The sequence below is a fragment of the Peromyscus maniculatus genome, chromosome 7, assembly GCF_049852395.1.
Source record: "Peromyscus maniculatus bairdii isolate BWxNUB_F1_BW_parent chromosome 7, HU_Pman_BW_mat_3.1, whole genome shotgun sequence".
Lineage (NCBI taxonomy): Eukaryota > Metazoa > Chordata > Mammalia > Rodentia > Cricetidae > Peromyscus > Peromyscus maniculatus.
In genome coordinates, this window is record NC_134858.1 from 94,389,511 (window position 1) to 94,415,649 (window position 26,139).

Consider the following 26,139-nt stretch of genomic DNA (forward strand, 5'->3'; position numbering starts at 1 on the left):
TTATTTAAAATGGGAAGACCCAGTTTTAATCCAGATCTCCTGAGGTTGGAAGATACACCTTTCATCTGGATCTTTTGAGGAGGTTGATCTGGGCCACAGCCTCTGGTGGCAGCCTGTATGAAGGACGTGGAAGAAGGAAGCTTGCTCTCACTCTCACTGGCAAGTCCATCCTTCAGTGGCATTAGCCTCTACTGCTTCAGGATTCCAGCTTATACTGAAGACCATCTGAGACATCCAGCCTCGCAGACTGAACAACTGCTGAATTCTTGGGCCCTTCATTGGTAGACAGCCATTTTTTGACTAGCTGGACTACAGACTGAGAGCCTATAAGCCATTCTAATAAGGCCCATATACATATATTTACATATTTATATATAAATATATATTAATTTATATATAGAGAGAAACAGAACTATATGAATATAGATATTCATTCTATCAGTTCTGTTCCTATAAAGAACCCTGACTAATACAGCCTACAACACCAGCTCATCTGAAATTTCTCTCTCTCTCTCTTGCTTCATTGAGGTCTCTGCTTCAATGTCACAACATCAGAGACATCCAAAGTCCCTCCTACAACCTTTAATCCTTAATTTTGCTTTGTGTTAATTTATAGAACCTAACGTGCCCCAAACAGTAAGATGGATTTGTTTATTTGGGCACTTGCTGCCACCCCTCATTAACATGCCGAGGCCGAGTCTATCCTGGAAGAAGTCTTGCCTTTGTTTACTGCTGTATTCCTAATGCTCAGTACCGTCCTTGCACCTCCTAGAAATTCAGCTCATACTGTTGGATTGACATGTTGCATCATAATTATTATCAGAAAGCAAGCGCTGTGTTGGTACCACCTCCTAACTGAATTGCCCCAGGCAAACCATATACTCTCTCCAGGTCTGTTTTCTCACCTATAAACTGAGCTGGGGATACTGTGAACAGTTTGAATGCAAGGGACGCCTGCTTGATGTTAGGGGCTCAGGTCACAGAGCCAGGATTATACACCAAGTAAACAATTGTCTTCGTATTTTAATTGAAGAAGCAAGGGGGAAACCATTGCTCTGGTCCGAATGCTCATTTTAAAGCCACGTTGAAATTAATCACCACCGTGACAGGCCTGGAGCTGGGACCTTTAGGAGATGATTAGATGAAGGATGAATTAGTGTTGCTGTCACAGCAGTGGTTTTATTGTAAAACTGAGCTCTCTGTGTCCCCGGCTCGCATACGTCCTCTTCTGCCACGTTCTGATACAGCGTCAAGGCTCCTGATAAATGCTGGCACCAGGCTCCCAGACTTCACAGCCTCTGGCCATGAGTGAAAATACACTGATATTTTGCTTGTAAGTTAGCCAGCATTAAGTCTGGATCTTAGATTTCCCCTAAGGTCCCTGATTTAAAGCCTTGGTCCCCAGAGGGATGCCAGCGAGGTATGATTAAACCTTCCAAAGATGGTGTTTAGTAGGTTATCTTTAGGTCATCGGGGGTATTCCCTGAAGCGGGGTGGGACTCTAGTCTCCTTGGCGTTCTGGCTGAGAGATGAGCAGTTTTTCTCTCCTGAGCACTCTGTCACAATGGCTACCTTGACACAGACCCCCAAGCCACAAGGCCAGTCATTAGAACAAGACCTCCAAAATGGTGAGCCCAAACAAGCCTTTCCTCCTTACGCATTATCTCAGGTGTTTATTATAGTAACGGGAAGCTGACCGAGCCACTCAGTCGCAGTTATTTTGTTAGAGAAGCAGGAAGCAGAGTGACAGTTACCAGTCCTGCTCTCTTAGAACCATGACTTACTGACTGCGGAGAGGTAAGCTGAGAGTCACCCATGCTCCTTTAAGTAACCCCAATAGTCACTGGTCCCCCGAGCTAGACTTGGGTGGAATTGTTTGTTGGCCATGTCTTATATGGGTTAACCAAACATCTGTTCACAGCTGGCTAGGAAAAGTCACACAATATGGTACCTGAACAGGGAGACTGAGTTTACAAGGAGTGCTTGTATGGCCCCCGCTGTAGGTGATAAGTTGTACAGCTGAGACTGATCCGTTTATTATGGGGTGTTCCTGGGGACAATTCCAATATGGCTACCTTTCCCCTTGTGGCATAGAAGGGTGTATATATCTCCTTGCTTCATGGCAGACAAATAGGAATGCCCCCAAATATGCAAAATAAGATACACAACAAAGACCGAGCCATCTGAGGATGATGCGTATTCAGGGGAACCTAGGTGGTCATGTTCCTCTACATGGTGTGGAGCAGCATGCAGCCTTCACGGATAAAACCTGCCGCTCCAGTATAGGAATGTCCCCATGAATGGGTGATGAATGAGAAAATCGATCGCAAATTTTGGGAATAGCACATGGAGAAGGGATTGGAAGCAGGCCGAGGCGGAGTTGCTTGGTCTTTGCTGGGGGTGACAAGGTGTGCAACTGAGTCTCTGCTCTTTTCCCAGGCAGAACTTACCCACACAAGGGAGGGATTCTAAGAAAGACGTGTACAGACACTGCTCTCCACATTAGCCTCTGATGTGTCAGGAAAATGGGGGGAAGGAGAGGTGCCCAGGAGTCACCCAGGCTTCTGCAAATAACCCCAATAAACTCACTGGTTTAGCAGGCTGGATGTGGATGGAGTGTCTCTCTGTCCATTGTCAGTCTCCTATCTGATGTGAACAGATGTTTGCTCACATCTACTCAGGAACAGTCACACGGCAGAGGGGATGATTCAAGATGACCTCAGCTTCTGTCTAATCTGGTCCTATGACCAGATCAGAGGCAACGCCTTATTTGGGGTCACAGTTTCCTTTATGGCTCTCTGCTAGGAGATGCACTGCTGTGGTAAAATACTGTACAGCAGTTACAAAAAGCAAGGCATTCCTCTGTTTAGATGTGGAAAAATAACCAAGACTCATTTTGGAGTTAAAAACCCCAATGTACAAATAAACATGGCTACCTACACACCAAGAATACCTTACTATACCAATATGAAGATACAGTGGTTTAAAGTGTAAACGTGATTAAACTTGAATATGGGTAGCCACAGACACTTCAGCTTTACCTATGATATTTGATTACAAAGGAGATGTTCTGGGGCTGGAGAGATGGCTCAACAGTTAAGAGCACTTGCTGCTCTTGCAAAGGACCCAGGTTCAGTTCCCAGGACCCACACAGTGGTTCACAACCATGTGTAGCTACAGTTCCAGACCCTCTTCTGTCCCCATGGGGCACCAGGCACATATATCATGCACATACATACACGCTGACATAACACTCATATACATAAACATTTTTAATGCCGGGTGTTGGTGGCACACGCCTTTAATCCCAGCACTCGGGAGGCAGAGCCAGGTGGATCTCTGTGAGTTCGAGGCCAGCCTGGGCTACCAAGTGAGCTCCAGGAAAGGCGCAAAGCTACACAGAGAAATCCTGTCTTGAAAAAACCAAAAAAAAAAAAAATTAATTTAAAAATATTTTACAAAGGAACTGTATTGCTTACTAATTGAAATTATTAATTAAAAATGTTTTTTATTGTATGCATATGTGTGAGTGCCTGCAAGTGTGTATGTGAATCACATGCGCACCTGGTGCCTGCAGAGTCTAGAAAAGGGTGCCAGAGTCTTTGGGACTGTAGTCCCAGGTGGTTGTAAGGTCCCTGCTGTGGGTGTTGGGAACTGAACCTGAGTCCTCTGGAACAGCAGTGAGTGCTCTTAACTACTGAACCATTTCTCCAGCTCCTAAATTATTTTTCAATATTACCTGAGTAAGATGATACTCAGCATACTTTATTTAAGATGAAATGAATTCAATTATTTCCCACAAGTCAGTATTCTCAACTGGCACATCACAACCCTTGGGGGGGGGTATTTAGAAATGCCAGGAGGCAACCGGTATTTAGTCCCCTCGTGATGGAAAATGCTAAATGTCCTATTACAGGGGAGTCTCACAGCACACAACAGTGCCCCACTCAGATGCCTGCAGCAGCACTAGTGTGGAAGTGCACAAAAGTGTGGTGGTATTGTGTTCCCCAAAATATTGTGTACCTTAATAAACTTATCTGGGGTCAGAACAGAAAAGCCACTAGTTAGGCAGTGATAGCACACGCCTTTAATCCTAGCATTCCAGAGGCAGAAATCCATCTGGGATCTCTGTGAGTTCAAGGCCACATTGGAAACAGCCAGGCATGGTGACTCATGCCTTTAATCCCAGAAAGCGAGCCTTTAATCCTAGAGAGTGATGGTAGAAAGCAGAAAGGTATATAAGGCGTGAGGACCAGAAACTAGAAGCATTTGGCTGGTTAAGCATTTGGCTGGTTAAGCATTCAGGCTTTTAAGCAGCAGTTCAGCTGAGAGTCATTGGGATGAGGACACAGAAGCTTCCAGTCTGAGGAGACAGGACCAGCTCAGGAATTGGCAAGATGAGATAGCTGTGGCTTGTTCTCTGATCTTCCAGTTCACCCCAATACCTGGCTCCGGGTTTGATTTTATCAATAAGAACTTTTAAGATTCCTGCTACACAAAAGTCAGCAGGTTAGTGCTGTGGGATGTTCTGTACATCAAATGTGTTGCTCTGATTGGTTAATAAATAAAACACTAATTGGCCAGTAGCCAGGCAGGAGGAAGTATAGGCGGGACAAGGAGGAGAGAATTCTGGGAAGTGGAAGGTTGAGTCAGAGAGACTGCCAGCACCACCATGACAAGCAGCATGTGAAGATGCTGGTAAGCCATGAGCCACGTGGCAAGGTATAGATTTGTAGAAATGGGTTAATTTCAGATATAAGAACAGTTAGCAAGAAGCCTGCCATGGCAATACAGTTTGTAAGCAATATAAGTCTCTGTGTTTACTTGGTTGGGTCTGAGCAGCTATGGGACTGGCAGGAGACAGAGATTTGTCCTGACTGTGGGCCAGGCAGGAAAACTCTAGCTACAGGTTATACCTGCATATTAGTCTTTGAGTCTACAAGCAAGGGTTGTTTTCCTTTGAACTACTAAAATGACCAGCATTTCAGAAAGCTAAGTACCATGCAAGAAGGATGAAGTGCATGCCAAGGACGGGCACCGTGATGACTGGGGTCCTACATGCCAAGGACTGGCACCATGATGACTGGGGTCCTGCATGCAAAGGATGGGCACCCATGATGACTGGGGTCCTGCATGCCAAGGACTGGCACTGTGATGACTGGGGTCCTGCAAACCACAAGACATTGACCCTGCCTGAAAAGGTAGCTCATTCCCATGTGAAGAAAAGGCATGTAAGTCCCTAGAAGATGGGGACAGACAGAGGGACTGTTCTCTTGTGTGACACACATCCTTGGCAGGAAGGAAGGGTGGGTGAGGGAGGGAGGGACTTAAAGTTGGGGTATATCCCCATATTCTCATTGTGGGGATACCTGAGAGCAAACCTTCATGTCTCTCAGTTTTTGGGAGTCTTCAGCACTGTAGTCCCCAAGGAACTGTCTGTCTAAGGGTTTCTCCTGAAGCGTAGCCTGGAACAGCACTTCCTAACCCCTTTACACATTCAGTTATGTGATAGCCCCATTTTAAGAAGCCATGGCTCTGAATGCAAGACAGGAAATGTTGCTTGGTTTTCAAGAAAAGAATTATGGTTTGTTCTGGGGCTGAGGAAAATGCCTGTGATGGACTTACTGAGAGATATAAGTATGTGTGTCTGCAACTCTAAGCTCACAGTGGTAGATGCCATGCAGAGACAGGCAAAGAGTAATAGGAAAGTAGTTCTGAACTATCATGCTTATGAGCGACGTCCCACTCAGAGTTTCTAGGTCTGGCCACACCTGACTCCATGTCATAAGCCTCATTTTCCTGTTCCTCGACCCTAAGCCCAACTCCTTTTAGGAGCCAGATCATACACAATTCTGTCTCCAAATAAGACTTCACTAGACACCTGGCTGTACCCTATCGTTGGAGTCCTCAGAGACCCACGGAGTCATGGGAAATAGAGACAAGTTTCTTACTGTGTAGAACTCCCTCTGAGCTTCAGTCATGTGATTCTCATTTTGAGAATGTCCAGAAATAAGATGGTATTTCAGCACTTCCTGACCATAGGCTGGTTGTGTTTTGTTGGTGTTGTGTAGAACATCCACTCTGGTCCAAATTTTCCTGTTCTGATGATTTCTCTGTGATTCAAGTGCAATTGGCAACTTGAGCTTTGAATTTCCTCCACCATCACATTTGCCGTGGAAATAGTAGCAGTGGTCGCTGAATTTTCAGTAAACATTTTTAATTACTATCAAATTAATATTTTTGAAACCTCAATACAGAATAGATATGAACGAGCCAACTTCTCTGACTTTCCTTTCCACATTCCCGCCGCCACCCGGGACTCCTCCAGACGCCTGGGCCTTAGGGATGGGCATGCAGGCTACTGCTCATGGCAGCAGAGCGCTTGGTATATAGATTATAGAGAGCAGAGGAGGCCTTAGGTGAGTCAAGTCCTGAGTGAACGTGTATTTTGACATGGGCACAGCCATGTCTAGGACTCCAAGGCCTTGAACTCATGGCACACTTGGCAAACCTAGTTCCTTATACGAGCCAGGCTCAAGAGGGGTGGCAAAGCTCTCCTCGGGAGTCCAGGGATGGGTGTTTATGGATGACTGATGGATGTGTGCGAAGACTGGCAACTGCGCCTTCCTCCTCTCTCCCGAGCTTCTGGGTCACTGCTGTTTGAGAACCCCACCTGATCCCAACTTTCCTGTACAAGTGTCTGCCCTTGTCATCCCCTCAAGGCCTCTGGCCAGGGTTCCAGAACCTAAGCTGCACAGGGCATGGCACTGGATAGGACCTATACCAACATCGACCACTGCCCATGCCCAGCAAGGAGGGCACGGTGTAGCTTGATCTTTTCGCCTCACCCACAGTCAGGACAAATCTCTGTCACCTGCCAGTCCCACAGCCGCTCAGACCCAACCAAATAAACACAGACACTTATATTGCTTGCAAACTGCATGGCCGTGGCAGGCTTCCTGCTAACTGTCCTTATCTTGCTAACTGTGCTTTTATCTTAAATTGATCCATTTCCATACATCTATACCTTGCCATGTGGCTGGTGGCTTACTGGCGTCTTCACATGCTGCTGGTCATGGCGGCGGCTGCAGCCTCTCTGGTCATTGTGGCGGCTGCAGCCTGTCTGGTCATGGCGGCAGCTGCAGCGTCTCCTTCTGCCTTTCTGTCCTTTTATCCTGCCTAGCCACGGCCGATCAGGTTTTATTTATTAACCAATCAGAGCAACTTGACATACAGACCATCCCCCAGCACAGCCAAGTGCAGACCATCTCAAACACCTGCACTCAGGCCCATGGTCCTAATCATCCTCTATACGGACCTGCTGGGTAACGCCACAAAGAACCTGAGAATGGGCTCCCACAGGACCTACAGAACATCCCACAGCAGCACGGGGCTGAGAGAGAGAGAGAAGTGACAGGGGTCTAGAGTGGTTGAGGCAGGTGTCAGGGGAGCCAGGACAGGAGGAAGAATTTGCAAGCTTACACAAAAGGAAAAACAAAATTTGAGGAGTGTGGTGTAAGAGACAGAGCCAACATGGGAGGGAGTTAAGAATTTGAATGACAAGGGATTCTATGTTTTTTTCAAGAGACAATCAAAAATTTAACCAAGCAGGGGGATTTTCCACTAGAAAGAGGAAAAAAACAAAACTATTGTTGGTTGGTTTTGCTCTTTTGGGGGGCCCACCGCCCAGCTCCCAAATAAATCACACATTGAGGCTTATTCTTGCTTATGAATGCTCGGCCTTAGCTTGGCTTATTTCTAGCCAGCTTTTCTTAAATTATCCCATCTGCCTTTTGCCTCTGGGCTTTTTCCTTTTCTTACTTCTGTTATCTTACTTTCACTCTTAGTCAGTGGCTGGCTATGTGGCTGGGTGGCTGGGTGGCTGGCCCCTTTGCATCCTCCTCTTCTTCTCTTGCTCTGTGTTCTTCTCCCAGATTTCTCCTTCTATCAATTCTTTCTACCTGCCAGCCCTGCCTATCCTTTCTCCTGCCTTGCTATTGGCTGTTCAGTTCTCTATTAGACCATCAGGTGTTTTAGACAGGCACAGTAACACAGCTTCACAGAGTTAAACAAATGCAACATAAACAAAAGTAACACACCTTAAAATACTATTCTACTACACAAAACAAACAAACAACAAAAAAACCAAGAAGAATCAACAGTGAGACGCCAAGCCTCTGAGCTGCCCAAGTCAGCCATGAACCTACAGGGAAGCCTAGGGACAGCCAGCAGACATAGATGACTTCTCTAATGCTCCCCTTCTTCCCAAAGGCTCCCAGGCTACCAACCTCTGACAGTAAGCTGAATTATTTTCCATTCATTTGTCAGACATCAAGAAGTATGGTGACTCATCTGAACTCACCCACTGAAGACTCCAGGGACTCTTACTCAGGCCTTCCCGCAAGAATCTGCTCTGGGCAAGGTCACATGATCACTGGGCAGATGAGCGGTTTCCTGACCAGGCCAGAGTTTCTTGGAACTTTCTCTGGATACCCACACTCATAAGAGAAAAAGACGTAACCATTGCTACTGTGCCAGCATCCTATGACTCTCTTGTGGCCAAAGAGTACTGGTCTTATACTCTAGCTGCTCCCAAACCATCAACACACACACACACACACACACACACACACACACACACACACACACACACACACACGCTCAGATGCACAATCACCTGTAGTAGGTGGGTGCTTCGATGCTGAGCTGGGCCCTGTGGGGGCAAGACAGTGTTTGACAGAGACCAGACAACAGCATCGGAAGATAATAATAGACGTCATTGCCTTTTCAGACACCATAACACTAACACATTTGGGCTAGCCTGCTCTCCCTGACTTTGTTCAGTGACTTCTTGGGGTGAAATGGAGTCTCCTTAACGGAACCAATGACAGTCTTTGTCTGTCACCCAGAACTCAGCTGCCATTACATGATTATCTCTGTCACCATTTCTTGGACATACACACCAGTATAAAAGCAAAATGGACCTTAGGTTTCATGTCATAGGCAATTAATCAGGTTGAGGTGGGGATAATTGTGAGCAAAAAATTCAAAGAGACGCTGCCCCCAAGAGAGACTGGTTATAGCTGAAGGTACCCACTTCCTTCTTCTCTTGATCCTTATAAGAATCTGGGGACACCGGAAAGCATGTTGGTTGGCGGGCAGGATAACGCATTAGGAACCCAAACGAGGGAGAGCATGGCCTTCTCAGGTCCTCGGGTTCCAAAGGCTGGGTGATTTCAAAGAGCAATACGAGGAGTTAGAAAAAGGGCAGAGAGAGGGCATGAAGATCTAGGTGCAGGCATCCCCAGGTGCAGGCATCCTGGCCAGGAAAGGGGCTCCACTCTATCGGGAAGGCTGTACTAACTTCCCAGACCCCATCTTCAAATTCCCAGCATTCTGAACTGGAGGCTCCAGGCTGAGGTCAAGGCATTCCGAGGCCTGGTAGTCAGGAGCGCTTGTCAGCTGAAGTGGCAGCCAGTGACTCAGCCCTGATGGGAAGACCACATCCCCTCCCTGGGGCCACGGGTACACTCAGCCCTGGGCTCCAGAGGAAGGAACTCTGGCAGGCAGTCCCGGCAGCCTATTCTCTATGATAAACACAGCACTGTCTCTGGAATGTTTGTCCAGCTAGCCTTTCTAATTAAAAAAAAAATCCACAATGAAAAGTATCAAAGATATTAAAAAAAACAAAAACAAAAACATGGCCTCTGTATTGAACAAGATCAGGACTTTTTCTTGTCAGTATTTCCTTAGCAGTACATTTAGGAGCTATTTCCATGCTATTAACTAAAGGTACCAGTGTGTGATTTAAAGTGTATGGGAGGATGTTAGTCAGATCTATGCAAACACTGTACCCTTCTATTTTCAATTAGCATATGCTAATGGTACCAAACAGTGGGCTTCACGGTGACATCTTCATACGTGCGTATGAGGTACGTTAACGTATTTCCCTTCCCTGTTCTGTCATGTCTGTCCTCCCACTGGTCCTCTTCCTCTTCTGAAGTAGCCTCTCTTCTAGTTCCGTGTCTTAAGAAAGTCTATATTCGGCATGTGAGGGAAAACCCAAAGTCTTTCTGAGTCTGGCCTGTTTCGCTTAACAGGATGATGTCCGTTTTCCTCTAACAGAGAGGGCCATTAGCGCTTCACATATGTATTGCTAAGTTTTTGTTTTGTTTTGTTTTGTTTTGTTTTGTTTTTTGTCAACTTGATACAAGCTAGAGTCATCTGAAAAGAAGGCACCCAATTGTGAAAACGTCTCCATCACGTTGGCCTGTGGACACTGCTGTGGGGCATATTTTTGATTAATGATTGATGTGGGTGTGCCTAGCCATCTCTGTGTAGGTGGCCCTGGGTTGAGGAAGAGAGCAAGCGGAGAGAGGCATGAGAGAAAGAGCAAGCCAGGCAGCAGCGTTCCTCCAGGGCCGCTGCCTTGCCTTCTCCTGATCGAGGACGGTAAGCTGTGAACAGGCATAGACCTCATTCTTCCCCAAGCTGCCTTTGATCGTAGTGTTTCCTCACAGCAATGGGAAGCAGACTGGGGCTGCAGATCTACCTCTGCCCTCCCCCCCCCCCCACACACACACACCCCGCTCCAGCCTCTGGCCCCCTTAGTGTCTCTTTACATGGCAGTAGTACCTAGAGTTTTTGTATTCTGCTCTAGAAATATTCAGTCATTTGTGCTTTGTCTATAGCTTGATTCTTTAAATAGGAGCAACCAGCATGTCTGACATGCTGCAGGTTAGGGACATATTCTTCCCTGCAGAGGCAAGTACAGCTCCTCAGTGAAGGCTGTGCAGCCATGTGTCATGGGGAACAGAGGAAGTCCTGAGGGGATGTGTATAGTTGACATGAACATGGCCACGTCAATGACCTCATAACCTCAGACCCGTGGGTACTAGATCAAACTCCGAGGGCTGGCAAAGCCTCCTTCTGCTCTGAGTATGAATATTGACAGTATGAGCAGACATTACCAACGTAGCTTCCTCTTCTTAGATGACTACAGACTGAGATTCCTACAGAGACCTCCTGCCGAGATGAGTGAAGCCTGCCTCCTTCCTGTTCCACTGTATACCAGAAACCTGCCTCAACTCACTTGCATATAACAAACCTGCCTCCTCAACTCCGATGTCCAAAATAAATATGCTGAGAGTCTGGGCTGCAGTGGGTGCCCTGCATCAGAGCAAGTGCCATGTCCTCAATCCCAGCATTCCTGTGGGTGTGCCTTGTGTCTGTTCTTTCTTCCTTCCTCGTCACCACAGTTAGTTCAATCCCTGAAGCTGTGCAGAGCACCGCAAAATGTTAGTTAGGCACTAAATGCCTGCTGCTTGGAGGGCTGGGAATGTGGCTCAGTGACAGAGCAAGTGCTTAGCACACTTTAGACCCTCATGTTTTAATATGTGTATGTGTGTAGATGTGGGCATGCATATGAATATGGGTGACTATGGAGGCCAGAGGGATCAGATACCCCTAGAGCTGGAGTCATAGGCAGATGTGGGTTCTGGGAACCAAACTTGAGTTAGATCCTGATTTTAATCCCCAACACACACACACACACACACAGAGAGAGAGAGAGAGAGAGAGAGAGAGAGAAACTAACTGCACCGGTAGACAGATTTAAGGCGGGGACAGAATAATTAATTGGTTACTTTTCCTCAACACATTGAAGGTATATATTTTTTTAATCCCTGTCATTGAGTGGCTTGAAGAGGAGGACAAAAATCAAGACCTTTGTGTATCTAGTTGTACTTTACTGTGTGCTGAGCAGTATGTTGAAGTCCTAATAAAAACTGTTCTTGCCTTCCAAGAGTTCCGAAAATCAGACAGTGTGTGAAGAGCAACATCCCAAGATGGTGGGGTCCCCACTCATGTTCACTGTTGCAATTTTAGTATTTAGACTAGTCAGCTATTGAATGCAGTGCCAGAGTTAGGCATGATGGCGGGGTTGGGGAGGGGCACCTATAGCGACACTAAGGAGGAGGTTTGAAGGACACCAATGTCAGGCAGGCTGCAAGGCTTCTGAAGAAGAAGTTGAGTTGAATATGAAGATTAAGCAGGAGTAGACCATGAAAGAAGCAGGGAAAGGGGGGCTGAGGTGAGCTGGAAAACAGGGCAGGATGGTGAGGATGATGGGAATAACCACAGATTTGGTGTGTCAGGCTAAGCAGCCTAGATTCAACCCAGGGGTGACCGAGAGTCTGAAGGGTGTCTGCACAGGGGCATCAGGGTTGGATCTTGTTTTGGAGACATCCCTGTACCTGCAGGGTTTGGGGTTCTCATAGTTCAGCTATGGGGCTAAGGCCAACTCTGTGGAAGGGATGTGATAAGCCAGCAACTAAGGTGCAGAGATCGGAGGGAAGGCCCAGGTCCAGGAGACACTGAGCACAGAATCTGCATTCCTTGGTAGTGATTTTATAAAATGATTTTAAGAGATGAGCAAAGAGTCCAAGGTGAGTCCCTGATTTAGCAGATAGGGGTGAAGGCATCATTCATTAGAATAGAGACATTTTGTAGAATAGAGATTGTTAAAAATCCATTGAGTGGGCCAGAGTAGAATGTCTATGCTGAACATACATGAAGCCCTAGGTTGGATCCGGAAAACCTCCCTGCAAAAGAGGATGAGTTCAGCAAGGGTGGCAGTGGGCTTGTTCTAAGCACCCTTCCAGACTTGACTTCCATGTAGGGTATCTCAGGGGAGATGTCTTTCAGCAGGTGGGTATATTTATAGATCAAGCAGTTTCTGCAGGTAAACAAAGCAGTTATACGTAAGTGCATGAAGAAACTGCCTTCGATGATGGATATGTGTAGGGTAGTCAGTGAAGGAGATGAGGAGGTGACCTGGGAGAGGTGTCACTGTTTGGGCTGGGAGCAAGGGTATATGAGTGTATGTATATATGAACAAATGAATGAAGAACGAATGAATGAGATGATAGTGTGGAGAACTCTCATATAGCTGATATACAGTTTTCCCTACCTTATAAATTCCCTTGATTCCTTTTATTAGGTAGGAATTTTGCTTTACAAACCAATGCCAATGCATTATTTCTAGGCTTAATCCTGAGCTTCAGTCTGTTTCCTTAATTTTAATTCAACTTCCTTTTTCTGTTCTACAAAAGTATCCTGGTGGTGACGAGCATGGAGCTGTCACTCTCCTGCAGGCTCCTCTGGCCTTGGATAGTTTCCTCTACTCCCCTTGTTTTTGATGGCCCAGACCAATGATTCTCAACCTCTGGGTCATGACCCCTTTGATTCCCGGCACCCACAGAGCAACTCACAATGATCTGTAACTTCAGTTCCAGGGGATCCAAACCCATCTTCTGCTCTCTGCAGGTATCAGGTATGCATGCGGTACATAGATATACATGCGGGCAAAACACTCACACACATAAAACTATTTTGAAAAAATATTTAAGTGTACCTAAGTGTGCACACCTTTAAAGCACTATATGGCAAGATCCTAACGTGCAGGTCAGTTGACTTTACTTCTGATCTGGAGGTCCTCTTGGTCCACCTATCTGCAAGCCTAGATAGATGTTGTTCAGGATCCCACTTGGTAGAAACTCAGGCCATGCTAGTACCACGTGTGTGGCTGGCTTAACCACACAGTAAGGAGGAAGTGGCCTTCACCTCCCCCAAGAGGAAAGTATCAGAGGAAGTATTTGAGAAGTAATGGTAGAAGGATCTTTTCATTATTTAACACAAAGTCCTGCTGTGTTTCCCGAAGAGCGTTCACTCCCGCCAGCCCAAAGTGTCCTTGTAAGGACTCTGTCCGACCAACCATCACATGGCTACAGAAGGAGCCAGGCAGAGCTCCACACTAAGACAGTGGTAAAAGAGGTTTATTCATTTTAAAAACCGGAACTCCAACAAGAATAACTGTCGTAGGAGTCATGAAACACAGTACTTGTATTGTTTTGTAATAAAATTTTATAATTTAATAAAAAAAAATCATTGCACCCTGATAAGATAAGAACCTGTCCCCCAACTTCAGTTGCCTTCAGTGGCTGTGTCTCCTCCACCCCCTCTCCCCACAATCCCCTGTCTCTTCACAGATAAACTGTTTCTCCCTCATTCTGTCCTCCTTATTGGCTGGACTTTGAAGTCCAGCGCCATGTAAACATTAACTTGCTTCTTAAATAAAACCACAAAGAGCAAACTGTAATCTGAGCAAATCACAACATTTCCCACGAGCTCTGAGGAGTCTGATTTCCCTCCCAGTAGGCCTCAACTTTGCAGAATTTATTTGGAAACAGTCTTCACCTATTTGTCACCAAAGTGCTTTGCAAACAATAGTTACTAGAGATGATTTATGGTGGTGCCACCCGCCATTTCCTTTTAAAAGTAATTTAGTCCCAAGACTGTTGACTTAAAAAGAAAGCATGCTAAACGGCAGTATAAATAGTTTAAAAAAAAAAAAAAAAGGGAGGAAAAAACTCCAAAAGCCACCGGCCAAAGTGTGAAATTCATACATGAAACAGACCGAACACTAGAACCTTAGCCATCCCTCTGGAATAACCGGTGCCGTCTACCGTGGTGCACGATCCCTTCTGCTGGTCCCAAGCCAGTGACTGCCCATATCACCAACAGTCATTTGCTTGGCTTTGGTTTTTTGTTTGTTTTTTTAGTACAGTTGTGGTGATCATGAATCTGAATTCACTTGGCAAACTCTTCGAGTCACGCCAGAACATGCTTCAGCATTGTAATCTGTGGGAAACTGATCCCAAAGGGGAGGGGTTTTCCCCTGTATTTTCTACCAAGATGCTTTTTAGACTTTGCCATAAATTATTTTGATTGCCCCTGTCCATGAGATAGTTTGAAATTATAGTGAATTTTCCAAACATGGGCACTTTAATATAAATTGCTATCTGGATTGTTGAGGAAGCAATCTCAGCCTTGAGATTTTAACTGTAAATATTATGTTTTCTTTCTTTCTTTCTTTTTTTTTTTTTTTTTTTTTTTTTGAGACAGGGTTTCTCTGTCCTGGAACTCACTCTGTAGACCAGGCTGGCCTCGAACTCACAGAGATCCACCTGCCTCTGCCTCCCAAGTGCTGGGATTAAAGGCGTGCACCGCCACCGCCTGGCATGATAAGTTTCCATGACTCCCTTCTGCACCCAGCGTCCATGCTATTCAAAATTGACTTGCTGGACCTGAGTTGTGTAGCTGTTTGATTGAAAATATATGAAAGACTGATACTAAAAGGGAAAAAACACACATCAGATTTCCTTTATCTTCTTTTTTTTCTCCTGCACTGAGTTATTTTTCCTTGACGCATGATTAAACACACAGAACATTTGCTGAATTACTATGTGGTTAATCTTTCTCAATAGCAGGAAACTCAGTGAATTTCCTCAGCACACCGTTTCTGATTAGCTGACCTTTTCTAAATGCCAAATGGAACAGTTGTAGTCAATCCTCTCGCCTCCACCACCAGTTCCCATTTATCCCCCAAACTCCTGTGTGCTGACCCGAAACAAAATCTTGTTATCTGACTTCCTTTTGAGAACTGGCGTAAATACAGACCAAATGGCTGTCAAAGCTGGGAGTTTGGGCTGTATCTTGAAATAGGATCACCACTGTTTACACATATGCACTAAAGAGTATATTTTTGTTGTCATTCTGCTATTATTTTTATCTCTTATCGTTTTGCCAAGTGTTATTAGCATTAATTATTCTGGGTATTAGTGATAACACACCTGACTGGTTTTGAAAACAAGATGGCCATGAACATGTCTTCCTGAACAGCTTTACCGTTCTTTCTTTTCACATCCATCCTTTCACCCTTTTCTTTCTCTCCCAAACGATTTTTGAGCACCAGTGTGTCAGACAAGCACAGCTCCAGATGCTGATGAATCGACAGATAAACTCTTGGACTCTATGAAGCTTAGGCTATTGATGTAAAATCTTTCCTTCTCACTCGTTCTAAAACTCATTTAGAGAAAAGATGCTATTGGCATTTCTGGAAAAGACAGCCAACACAGACTGCTTTTCCTGAGCTCCAGCAAGGTCACCAACCTTGAGCTGTGTCACACATCATCTTCTGGGACTCTGGCTATGCCAACGTTCTTCTTTTCTCCAAGAACCAGATCTGGGGACGTTATTCTTCGTCCTTAGTGTCTACAGCCTCAGGTAGGAGTGTTTGGATGGACAGCGATTGGACGAGACCCAGGAAAGCCAGAGAAGCTTTCTAGAAAACTCAAGTGCCTACTCTCATCTGATGTAGCTGCCTGAGGCCCCGGCTACAGAGCCCCAGCAGAAACCACAAATGCGCAGGAAATTGGGGAAAATCAGATAAAGGTAAACCATTACATGACACATGTACAGAAGGGAAACAGTTAAGAATTAACCCGAATTAATTTAAGGTCACAAGAGCGAGTGGCGCAATGGTTTAGTTAATAAGAAGCTGGGCACGAGGAGCAAGTGACAAGTGCTCTCAGGGCTACCGAGGTGCGGGTGGTTAAACAAAGAGACCTATCGCAAAGATAAATCCCTGTGGAAACCAGGAGTGCGCATGGCATGATGGACGGGGAAGGATTTGTTTGTACGTCCATCTACCCATATGTACATCTGAGCACAAACCTTTGCAGATTCATTTGCCAAATGCTTGCTGAATACCACTGCTCCAGGTGATTGTACTGGGGATGCTAAAGCAATTGGAAATGCATGCCTTTATGGAGCTTAAAACTCATCAGCATGCTGAGCGCTTGTTGAGAAGTCAGGTGTAATATGGGTAGGGATTATGCTAAGAAGGCGGCGCTGAAATCTGATGGCTGTGACTAGCTTCTATGGACTACCAAAGCTGAGTGGAATGAGCTGTCTCCCACTCCTTCATCTTTTTCCTAGTCTGTACGCCTCCACATTTTCGGTTCACAACAGTAAGTTACCCTTGACTGTCTGCACTTGTCTATGAATAAGCTTCTTGAATTGCTGATTTCCTCACTGTTTTGACCTCTACGAATCCAGTTTACAGCCATAGATTTCCCAACTCAACATTTACTCAATGTTCTCTGCCTAATTGATACCCATAAATTCATAAGACTCCCCTGAAATGCCTAACCTCACCCTGGGGAATTAGGCTCACCTGCTAGCCTGTGTTAGCCTATTTAGAAAGTCTAGAGAGTGGTCAATGGACAGAGGTGAGCAAATGCAAATTTGAGATGGGTTAAACACCTAGAGCTCATGTCAGGCTCCAGTACAGGCCAGCGGTGTAAACAGGAAACCTGCTGCTTCTAAAAGACTCAGAGTGAGCCAGGCTATGGCGCATGCCTTTAATCCCAGCACTCGGGAGGCAGAGGCGGGCAGATCTCTGAGTTCAAGGCCAGCCTGGTCTACAGAGTGAATTCTGGGACAGCAGGACTACACAGAGAAACAACCTAGTCTCAACAAACAAAAAGACTCAGAGAGATTTCAGGCTAGATTATGACTTAGAAATAGTTTGCTGGCAAGAGGAAGGGACTCTTTGTGAATAAAAACAGAGAAAAGATCATTTAATTCATTTAAACAGGAATAGAATAGATAACTACTCAGAAGAGCTAAGGGGCAGATTTATCATTATGTATTAGTTAGCTTTCCGTTGCTATGACAAAATACCCAAGGAAATCAACTTAAAGGAGGAAGGAATGGCATTGGCTCTTGATCTTGGCAGTTCCAGTCTGTGGTCATCTCCTCCATCATTTGTGGGCCTGTCTGGAAGCAGACCGTCACAGTAGGGAACACATGGTAGAGTTGGTACTCTCCTCATGGTAGTCAGGAAGTAGAAGGAGAAAGCGAAGTGGCCAGAATCCTAACACATGCTTAAGGGCGTGCCCCTGATAACCAGCTTCTTCCAGTTAGACCCCTGCTTCCTACAAGCTCCAATTGCTCGGGGACCCAGTCTTCAACACATGGGCCTCTGGGGTACATTTAAAATTCAAACCATCATCTCCCCAGTGCTGTGCAGACTGAGAGAGGAACGGCCGCCCTTCTGGCCTGTTTGGGATGAATATCCCACAGCCCAGACGTGTGGCATGATTTCCTTGGCTCCCAGATTTTTGTTTGTTTTTGATCACATACTGTAATCTAGAAGTATTGACGAGACACTGATAAGTGAGGCACAAACCATTTCCTTTTGGATCTCACAACGACAAGCTCATGAAAAACAAGTCAAAACACCAGGTTGGGAGTTTCTGACAAAGGATTCTTTGGGACCTCAGAGGAGGGTAAAAACCCAGTGTTTTCCAGGAAACTAAGGGAAAACACTACCAATGAAAATGAATTCGGAGAACAAGAGTCTTTCCAAGTTGGGAGTGAGCGGGTGAGAGGGCATTTGGCTCTTCTTAGTGGAAAAAAATGTCTCAGGCTAGTCTGCCGTGAATGTTTCAGTCTGGTTGGCAAACATCACTCTCATTGTTAACCAGCGAATTCCCTACAGCTAGGATTACAGGCAAGTGCCACCGTGCTTGGCTTTGTGTTGGCATTCTTTTAAAGGAAGTAGAGGACCCAGGAGTTACTGGCCTTCTCTGTGGTTCATGTAGTTTCCATGGAGTAAGAGAACACCCAGAGAGCATGATTCTGCAGGGAGGGTTGTTATAGAATGAATAGTACCATCCCAAAATGTGTATGTTGGAGCCCTCTTGGTCTTCTGAATGTGCCTATATTTGGAATAGAGCCTTCAAAGAGACGGCCAAACTAAAATGTTGCTATTAAGGTGGGTCCTGATACAGGAGGATAGCAGGGCTGGTCTTTTATTATTTACTTCCTTATAGTATGAGGGCTGAACCTAGGGCTTCATACATGCTAGGCAAGCTCTGCTACTGATCTATATCCCCAGCCCTATTTTTACTTCTTTTGAGATAAGGTCTCATTAAGTTGCATATCTGTCTCAAATACTTCAAAGTGATAACCCTTTTTTTTTTTGACAGGGTCTCACTAGGCAGCCACGGCTGGCCTGGAACTCACCATGTAGACCAGGCTGGTCTGAAACACACTATATAGACCAGGCTGGCCTGAAACTCACTGAGATCCACCTGCTCTGCATCCTAAGTTCTAGGATTAAAGGTGTGTACCACCATGCCTGGCTGGATTTATATATCAATGTTCCCTATGTATTATCTTTATCTTATTTTATCTTATTATTTGATGTATGTGAATGTTTTGCCTGCATGTATGTCCGTGCACCACATGCATGCCTGGTGCTCACAAAGGTCAGAAAAGGGCGTTGGATCCCCTGGGACTAGAATTTCAGTTTTCAGCTGTCACGTGGGTTCTGGGAATCAAACCTGGGTCCTCTGCAAGAGCTCCTAACTGCTGAGCCATTTCCCCCAGACCCCCTCTATTTCCTTTTTCATCACATAGGGCTTCTTAAACTTTCCCCTTGTGGCTGATTTTTACCCAACCCCAAGCATATAGGTTTATGAAGCAGTTATATGATCAAACATTTTACTGACATCATAAACTGTTTAAAACAATTATTTGCTTTTTTAAAATATGATTTTACCATTTATTAAAGACAAAAGCAGGTCTGCATACTAGCAAGACAGAGTACCCATTTGTTCTTACACAAAGCGTCAGGTCTTGTCGGCACATCTGACACTGCAGGGCTGGAGCATATCCACTCTTTTCCAGGGCTGTTGGTATTAATCTGGTTTCATCACCGTCACTGCTGAGAATGTCACATGCATGCACAGGACAAAACAGCAGAAGCATGCTTGTGGCAAAGTGTACATATTGTGTGCTGAGAACCAAGGCTGCAGCAGTCACCCAGAGCCACACGGGCATCTAGGTGTTTCCAAAGCCTTGACACACAGAAACGGCCAGATATAAATACTTACTGTCGCCATTGTTTGGGACAGTTAGTTACACAGGAAAAGATGCTGGGGTGCAGATCTTCTAAATGGTGCCCATTTTGTTATGCGATATTTTTAAAAAAACACCATTTTCCAATCTTTGCTTATGAATACTTCCCACTTTGATATACATAGACTATCAAAAGGACATGGCCTTAAGGTTCAAAACTGAGTAAAGTAAATACAGCTCATTAAGGACATTTTTTTAAGACACATTCAAAAAGTGTAAGTCCCATTTTATTTTTCCAAGTGTTTTTTCTTCTGTCTTTATGAAGCCATCTCTTTACATGGGCTTTGGTGGAGGTCGTGGTGCAGCACCAGCAGGTCTAAATCGTGGTGGGGGTGTCCGGTCCTTGCGGGCTTCATGGGATCGATTCCTGACTACCTTGCTATGAAGAGCACAGCTCACGCAGTAATGCAGCTTGACATAGAGCTTGGGAAGCACATAGGCGTCGAAGACACTGGCTTCGGATATGTCCCTGACAGCGGCGGCCTCGACGATGTTCCGAATGACGAACTTCTTAATGGCCTTGTCTTTGGGCACGTACCGGGCACAGTTCGTACAGCGGATCGGCTGCACATGGCCGTGGCCCTTTTTGGCCCGACCGTTGTTTCTCCTTTTTTTGGTCATCTTGGAGCCAAGACCCGAAAGAACCATTAAGGACATTTTTACACGAAGTCAGCTTTCTGTATCTCTGCAAGTTCAAAAGAACAACTTCAGACACAGTTTGGTGCCAAGGTCCTGATCCATTCATGCCAAGGTGCCAAATGGCAAGCTTGTTTGTTTTTTTTTTGTTTGTTTGTTTTGTTTTTGTTTTTTTGAAACAGGGTTTCTCTGTGAAGTTTTGGTGCCTGTCCTGGACCTCACTCTGTAGACCAGGCTGGCCTCGAACTCACAGAGATCAGCCTGCCTCTGCCTCCTGAGTGCTGGGATTAAAGGCGTGCGCCACCACCGCCCCCAAATGGCAAGCTTATCCACTATTTAAATTGAATGACAATATAATATATATAACTAAAATTCCTTCCTTTGGTCTGTCCCTCCTCCTAAGGTCCTGAAGACAAACAGAGATAGGATTCTGCCAGAGTTCACTCTGGGGAACCAATAGCATAGGCTTCCCAAGCATGGGTGAGGGGTTACTCACAGGGGGTAGGGTCTCCTCCCCTAGAGGCCACACCTGGGAAGATCTTACCCTTCCAGGATGAGGGCTCTCCTGACGCTGCATAGATGGACCTCCTCTTTAGTCTTCCCAGGCCAATGCACTCTAACTTCTAGAGGCAGCATACGATTAAGGCAGAGTTGCATAGAGCAAGTTCGTAGGGTCTTGTGACCCTCCCCGACACCATGAGGGGATGTAAAAAGTCAACAAACCCAGTTGGGATAATTCTTTTGTGTGGGGGTCTAATTGAACTTAGCTCGGAGGAGAGTCATACACCAAAAACTAACTTTTAAAAAAATGCAACTAACTTTATTACTATGGAAACAGGGTTTTCTCCCCTTTTCATGGGTGGGGATTTGAGACAGGGTTTCATGTGCCCTAGGCTGCCATTGAACTTAATATGCAGTTGGAGTTGACCTTGGAGGCTCTGCCTTCCTGCCCTCAAAGCCCACGTGCTGGGATTACATCCAGTTCAGAAAAAGAGTTTTGTCCATGTAGATCCCCTAAAAGGGACTGAGAGATGTTCACGAGGTTCAAGGAATGGAGCAGGGGGAAAATGTCAGTGTGCCTGACTAGTCTCTTCATGACTGACTTCAAGACCGTGTCCTACAACACACTGTCTCATAGAATACACTGATGCCAGGGGTTGGAGCTCCCTAGGAGTTAGGGACAGGAGCAGGTGACTTAGGAGTTTAGAAAAAAACCTAATCCCTATAAGTTATAGAAACATTACACAGTCATGGACAGGGCGGTCACTTATTGGCACAGCAGCTATCCAGCATGTGCAAGGAACTGGGTTCAGGACCCCAGGATGTAGAAGAAAAAACACACTAATGGCAATATGTGGTGGGCCATGGCTATGATTCCAGCTTTCAGGAGGCCAGCCTTATCTACTCAGTGACAGATAAATCAAAAGTGAGGGGCATGGTGGCATATGCCTTTAACCCCAGCACTTGAGGCCCAGGCGGATGGATCTTATGTGTTCAAGGCTAGCCTGGTTTACATAGTGAATTCAGGCCAGCTAGGGTGACTAGTAAAACTGTCTAAAAAGAAGGAAGGGATGTCCCAGTCTCCCACTGGAAGCCTTGCCTGGTTACAGCTGATGGCCAGTTCAGGCTCCATATCCTCTATTACTAGGAGTCATTAGGGTCACCCTCATAGGTTCCATGAAGTTCCCACCGCACTGTTTCCACATCGCCTAAGCCCTAAATGCCCCCCTATTCTAGCCATCTCTCCTGGCTATCTCCCTCCGTCTCTCCCCCCCCCATGATTCCTCCTATTCCCGTCCCCACCCGCCCCAAATCCACATGCAAAATCTGTTGTATTTCCCCTTCCCGGAGGCAGCCTCACCCAGCCTCGATATGAGGGTTTGTGCCTAGTCTTATGATACCTTGTTATGCTGAGTTCGGTTGATATCACGGGGAGACTTACTCTTTTCTGAAGGGAAACGGAACGGAGGATCTGGGGGATAGGAGAGGTGGGGGTGGGGCTGAGAAGAGTAGAGGGAGGGGAGGATTCGGTCTCGTAGTACTGTATGAGAGAAGAATAAATACAAAGAAAAAAGGGAAGAAGAAAAAAAAAAAACCCGCAACAAACTATTCTGGGGGCCCAAAGAGATTGGAGTCTGAGGAATGACACTGAGTGGAGGGTCTTAGCAAGGAGACCAATGACCTCCAGAACCCAGGTATTCGCCGGTATGAGCTGGACCGGCAGGGCCACAGGAAAACATGGTCAGGAGCCACGGATAATGCCCCCATCGGTACTGTTCACACTTGTTCCTACAGCCTGCAGCCACAGCGGAAGCTGCATGAGAACTGTGGAATTCACAGGTGACAGCCGACGGGTTGTGTCCGGAGCTTCCAGATCGTCACATCTTTCCAGAGGGAGCCTGGCTAGGGATAAAGAGGAGCAGAAACCATGCATCCACAGGCCTGTCTCCTAGAGACGCTTGAAGACCAGCAGGGAATATGGAACCCACCCTGAGCAGATGGCAGAGCCGCGTCAGGCCATCCTAACAAAGCCCGGCTTTCTGTGGCTCACAACCGACCCCTGGAGGCTAACACCCAGCCAAGGCCCCAGAGGAACCGCCCTACGTAAGGCTCTGAACCAAAGTCCTGGGGGGGGGGGGGGGGGGGGGCGCGAAGCTTTCTGGGAAATTCAACCCTTGTCAAGTGCTTCTGGGAGTTGTAGTTCCTATAAGTCCCTGTACGCAGGCTTGTTTCTGTTTTTCGGGTCGAGGCTTCTATTGCTCCAGAACACTGGAAAAGGGCATGGGTTCTAGTTCCTGGCGGCATCCGACCTGATAGATTCATAGCAGGAAATGTACTTATGATATAAGTAATATAATACTACATATATGTCTTTTAATGGACATGCAATGCGCTAATGTGCGCTGCTTTGCTGCATCATGCCTAACTCAGTTCCCATCTATGTATTTTAAAAAATGTCTTTCTTTATGACTTTCAAGAAGTCTCATATGCAACATGATGGAGAAATGTCAGAAACTTTTTTCTGGTTGTCAGATTTTCTTTTTTTTAAATGCAAACACATGTAATTCTTTGTATGACAGAAGTTTCTAGGTTGTCAAAACCCATTATGTAAAAACAATTTGGAGGGAAAAAACTTAAGACTTTTCATGAGATGATAATTTTTAATGGCTATATAATGCTTACATTTATTAGTGGCATCTATAATTGTACTATAGATAAGAATTTATATAAATAATTAGAAAATACCTATGATTGTCATTATTGAAGCATTTAAAAAGGAAAAATCAGCCGGGCAGTGGTGGCACATGCCTTTAATCCCAGCACTCAGGAGGCAGAGCCAGGAGGATTTCTGTGAGTTCGAGGCCAGCCTGAGCTACCAAGTGAGTTCCAGGAAAAGGCACAAAGCTACATAGAGAAACCCTGTCTCGAAAAACAAACAAACAAACAAACAAAAAAAAAAAAAAAGGAAAAAATCAGATAATTTAAAGGGTTCTGGTGGCATATATACAATTTTTTACTTTGGACATAACATTTTATAACAATCTATGAATTATTTCTTAAAATCTAGGTGAGTTATGAAAGTTTTATATAGTTACAAGAGGCTTTTAAAAATAAATCTTATAGGATTGATATACAATTAGGTTAGCTATAGTTTAAATGTTGTTTATATGATTTCCTACATGATATGTTCATTATATGTATTATGTGTGCGCCTGCATGAGTTTGTGTGCTCTGTGTGTGTAGGAGCATCAGGGAGCCAGAAGAGGACGTCAGGTACCTGGGGCTGGAGTTGTGAGCTTCTAGATGCCTTTGAAGTGAGGACAGTGTCCTGTAGTGACAATTCAAAATGTGTTGCCAGGCTGGAGTCACATAAAAGTGTTCATACTAACCTTTTGGATACATCTGCACTCCCATTAGGAGACTCATTTCTGGGCAGTGGCATGACTGTAGCACTTTGCATTCTGAGCGGAGCCATTCTTTATAAAGAGGGAGTACACATGGATGACATGGAAAGTCCTGCTGTTGTGCTGTAGACGGTGGAGATAACTAAACTGTTTTGTCTTGTCATTTGCCAAGCTTTCTGAAAGATCCTCACTCTAAATCTGCTCTTGTTGGTTGTGTTTTGTATTTTCCTTGACATTCTTTATAGCTTTTATCTGTTAACATTCTACTCCCTAAGAAGAAGAAGAGGGAGGAGGGAGGAAGAGGAAGAGAAGCAGAAGCAGAAGCAAAAGCCTTGCCAGTTTCAATGACAAAATGAGTGCATTTACCAGACACCGCGGGAGGCTGAACTTAAAGCCGACCTTTAAAGAGAAGGAAAAGGAAAAGCTCCCAGCCTACAAAGGCACAGAAATGAACCTGGAAACGAAGAGCTCTGGCCAATGCACAAAGAACTGGGAACAGTGCCCAGGGAAACTCAGCCTGATCTTCCTCTTTAGACCTCCCAGATGCTTACATTTGGCTAGCAAAAGGAACTTTTGACACTGGCTCCCCTACCGGCCACGGCCCCACAAGTGGGATCTGACCAATCTGGGGGGAAAAAAGCAGTTTCCTGGTGACAAGGGACAATCCAAGCCAAACCCCAAGATGATTTATCGATTGTCTACAGAGAAAATGATTCCGAGATAAAGGGGGAAATTGTCGTAGTCAAAATGGAATTATTTATGCCAATCCTTCCCAAAGGAACGGTATCAGTTCCTTTCCTGTTGCTGTTATAAGACACCATGGCCAAAGCAACTTAAGGAAGAGAGTGCTTATTGAGGCCTAAGGTTCCAGAGGGATTAGAGTCCGTGGTGGCGGGAGGAGGCGTGGCAACAAGAAGCAGGCATGCTAGCGGGAGCCGATAGTTGGGGGCTCGCATCTGGAGCCACAGCAGGAAGCAGAGAGCAGTGAACTGAAGTGGTAGGAGAATTTTAGCTCTCAAAGCCCGCCCCCAGGGACACACTTCCTCCAGTAAGACCGCACCTCCGAAACCTCCCCAAACAACTCCACCAGCTGGGGACCACATGGGATGCCTGAGGCTGGGGGACCTTTCTCATTCAAACCACCACAGGAAGTAAAGTCAAAATGCAACAGGAGTAAAGGTAGTGTAAAGGAGGACATGCGCGCTCCTCCCGGGGCTGCTGGGAGAAGGACAAGGCGGAAGCCTGCTGCCAGCTAGACAGTGGCTGTGTGCCCTGCAAGAGACCTCACCAATTCTGACCACTGTCCAGAAGACCTTGTAGGAGGCACTGGGACTGAGTCAGGAAGGAGTAAATGATATGTGGGACCACATTTCACTCTTGTCTAATTGAGCCACGTTGTTGGGGCAGCCGGGGCCCAGGCTCTGACCCTAGCAGCTCCTCAGTTAAGAACACTTGCTGCCCTTGCAGAGGACCTGTGTTTGGTTTCTAGCATCCATATGGTGGCTCATATCACCTGTAACTCCATTCTTCTGGCTTCTGCAGGCATGTGGATGCTTGTGGTGGACAAACATACACTCAGGCTCACACATGTACATATAAAATAAATCTTTTTTTTAAAGGAACCTTATGCATCGTTACATAACACTAGCTTGATGTAGGTAAGAACCAAGTATGCAGTGTCAGAGTCTAGTAGCTGTTTTACAGTAATTCCCCTGCAGCAGCTCTTTCTACCTTACAGATACTGACAACCATCCTGCTGGGACATTGC

The 26,139-nt window shown here is 45.7% G+C and overlaps 1 long non-coding RNA gene and 1 pseudogene across 1 annotated transcript; one reads left to right on the forward strand and one right to left on the reverse strand.

Annotated features, from left to right (window-relative positions):
- The first annotated feature begins 15,083 nt into the window (after positions 1 to 15,083).
- Positions 15,084 to 23,116, forward strand: LOC143274304 (uncharacterized). The gene is made up of 3 exons (XR_013052888.1): positions 15,084 to 16,293; positions 18,897 to 19,032; positions 22,762 to 23,116. It is a non-coding gene; the product is annotated as an uncharacterized LOC143274304 (long non-coding RNA).
- On the reverse strand, positions 20,009 to 20,502 carry LOC102911552 (small ribosomal subunit protein eS26 pseudogene; annotated as a pseudogene).
- Positions 23,117 to 26,139: the final 3,023 nt, after the last annotated feature.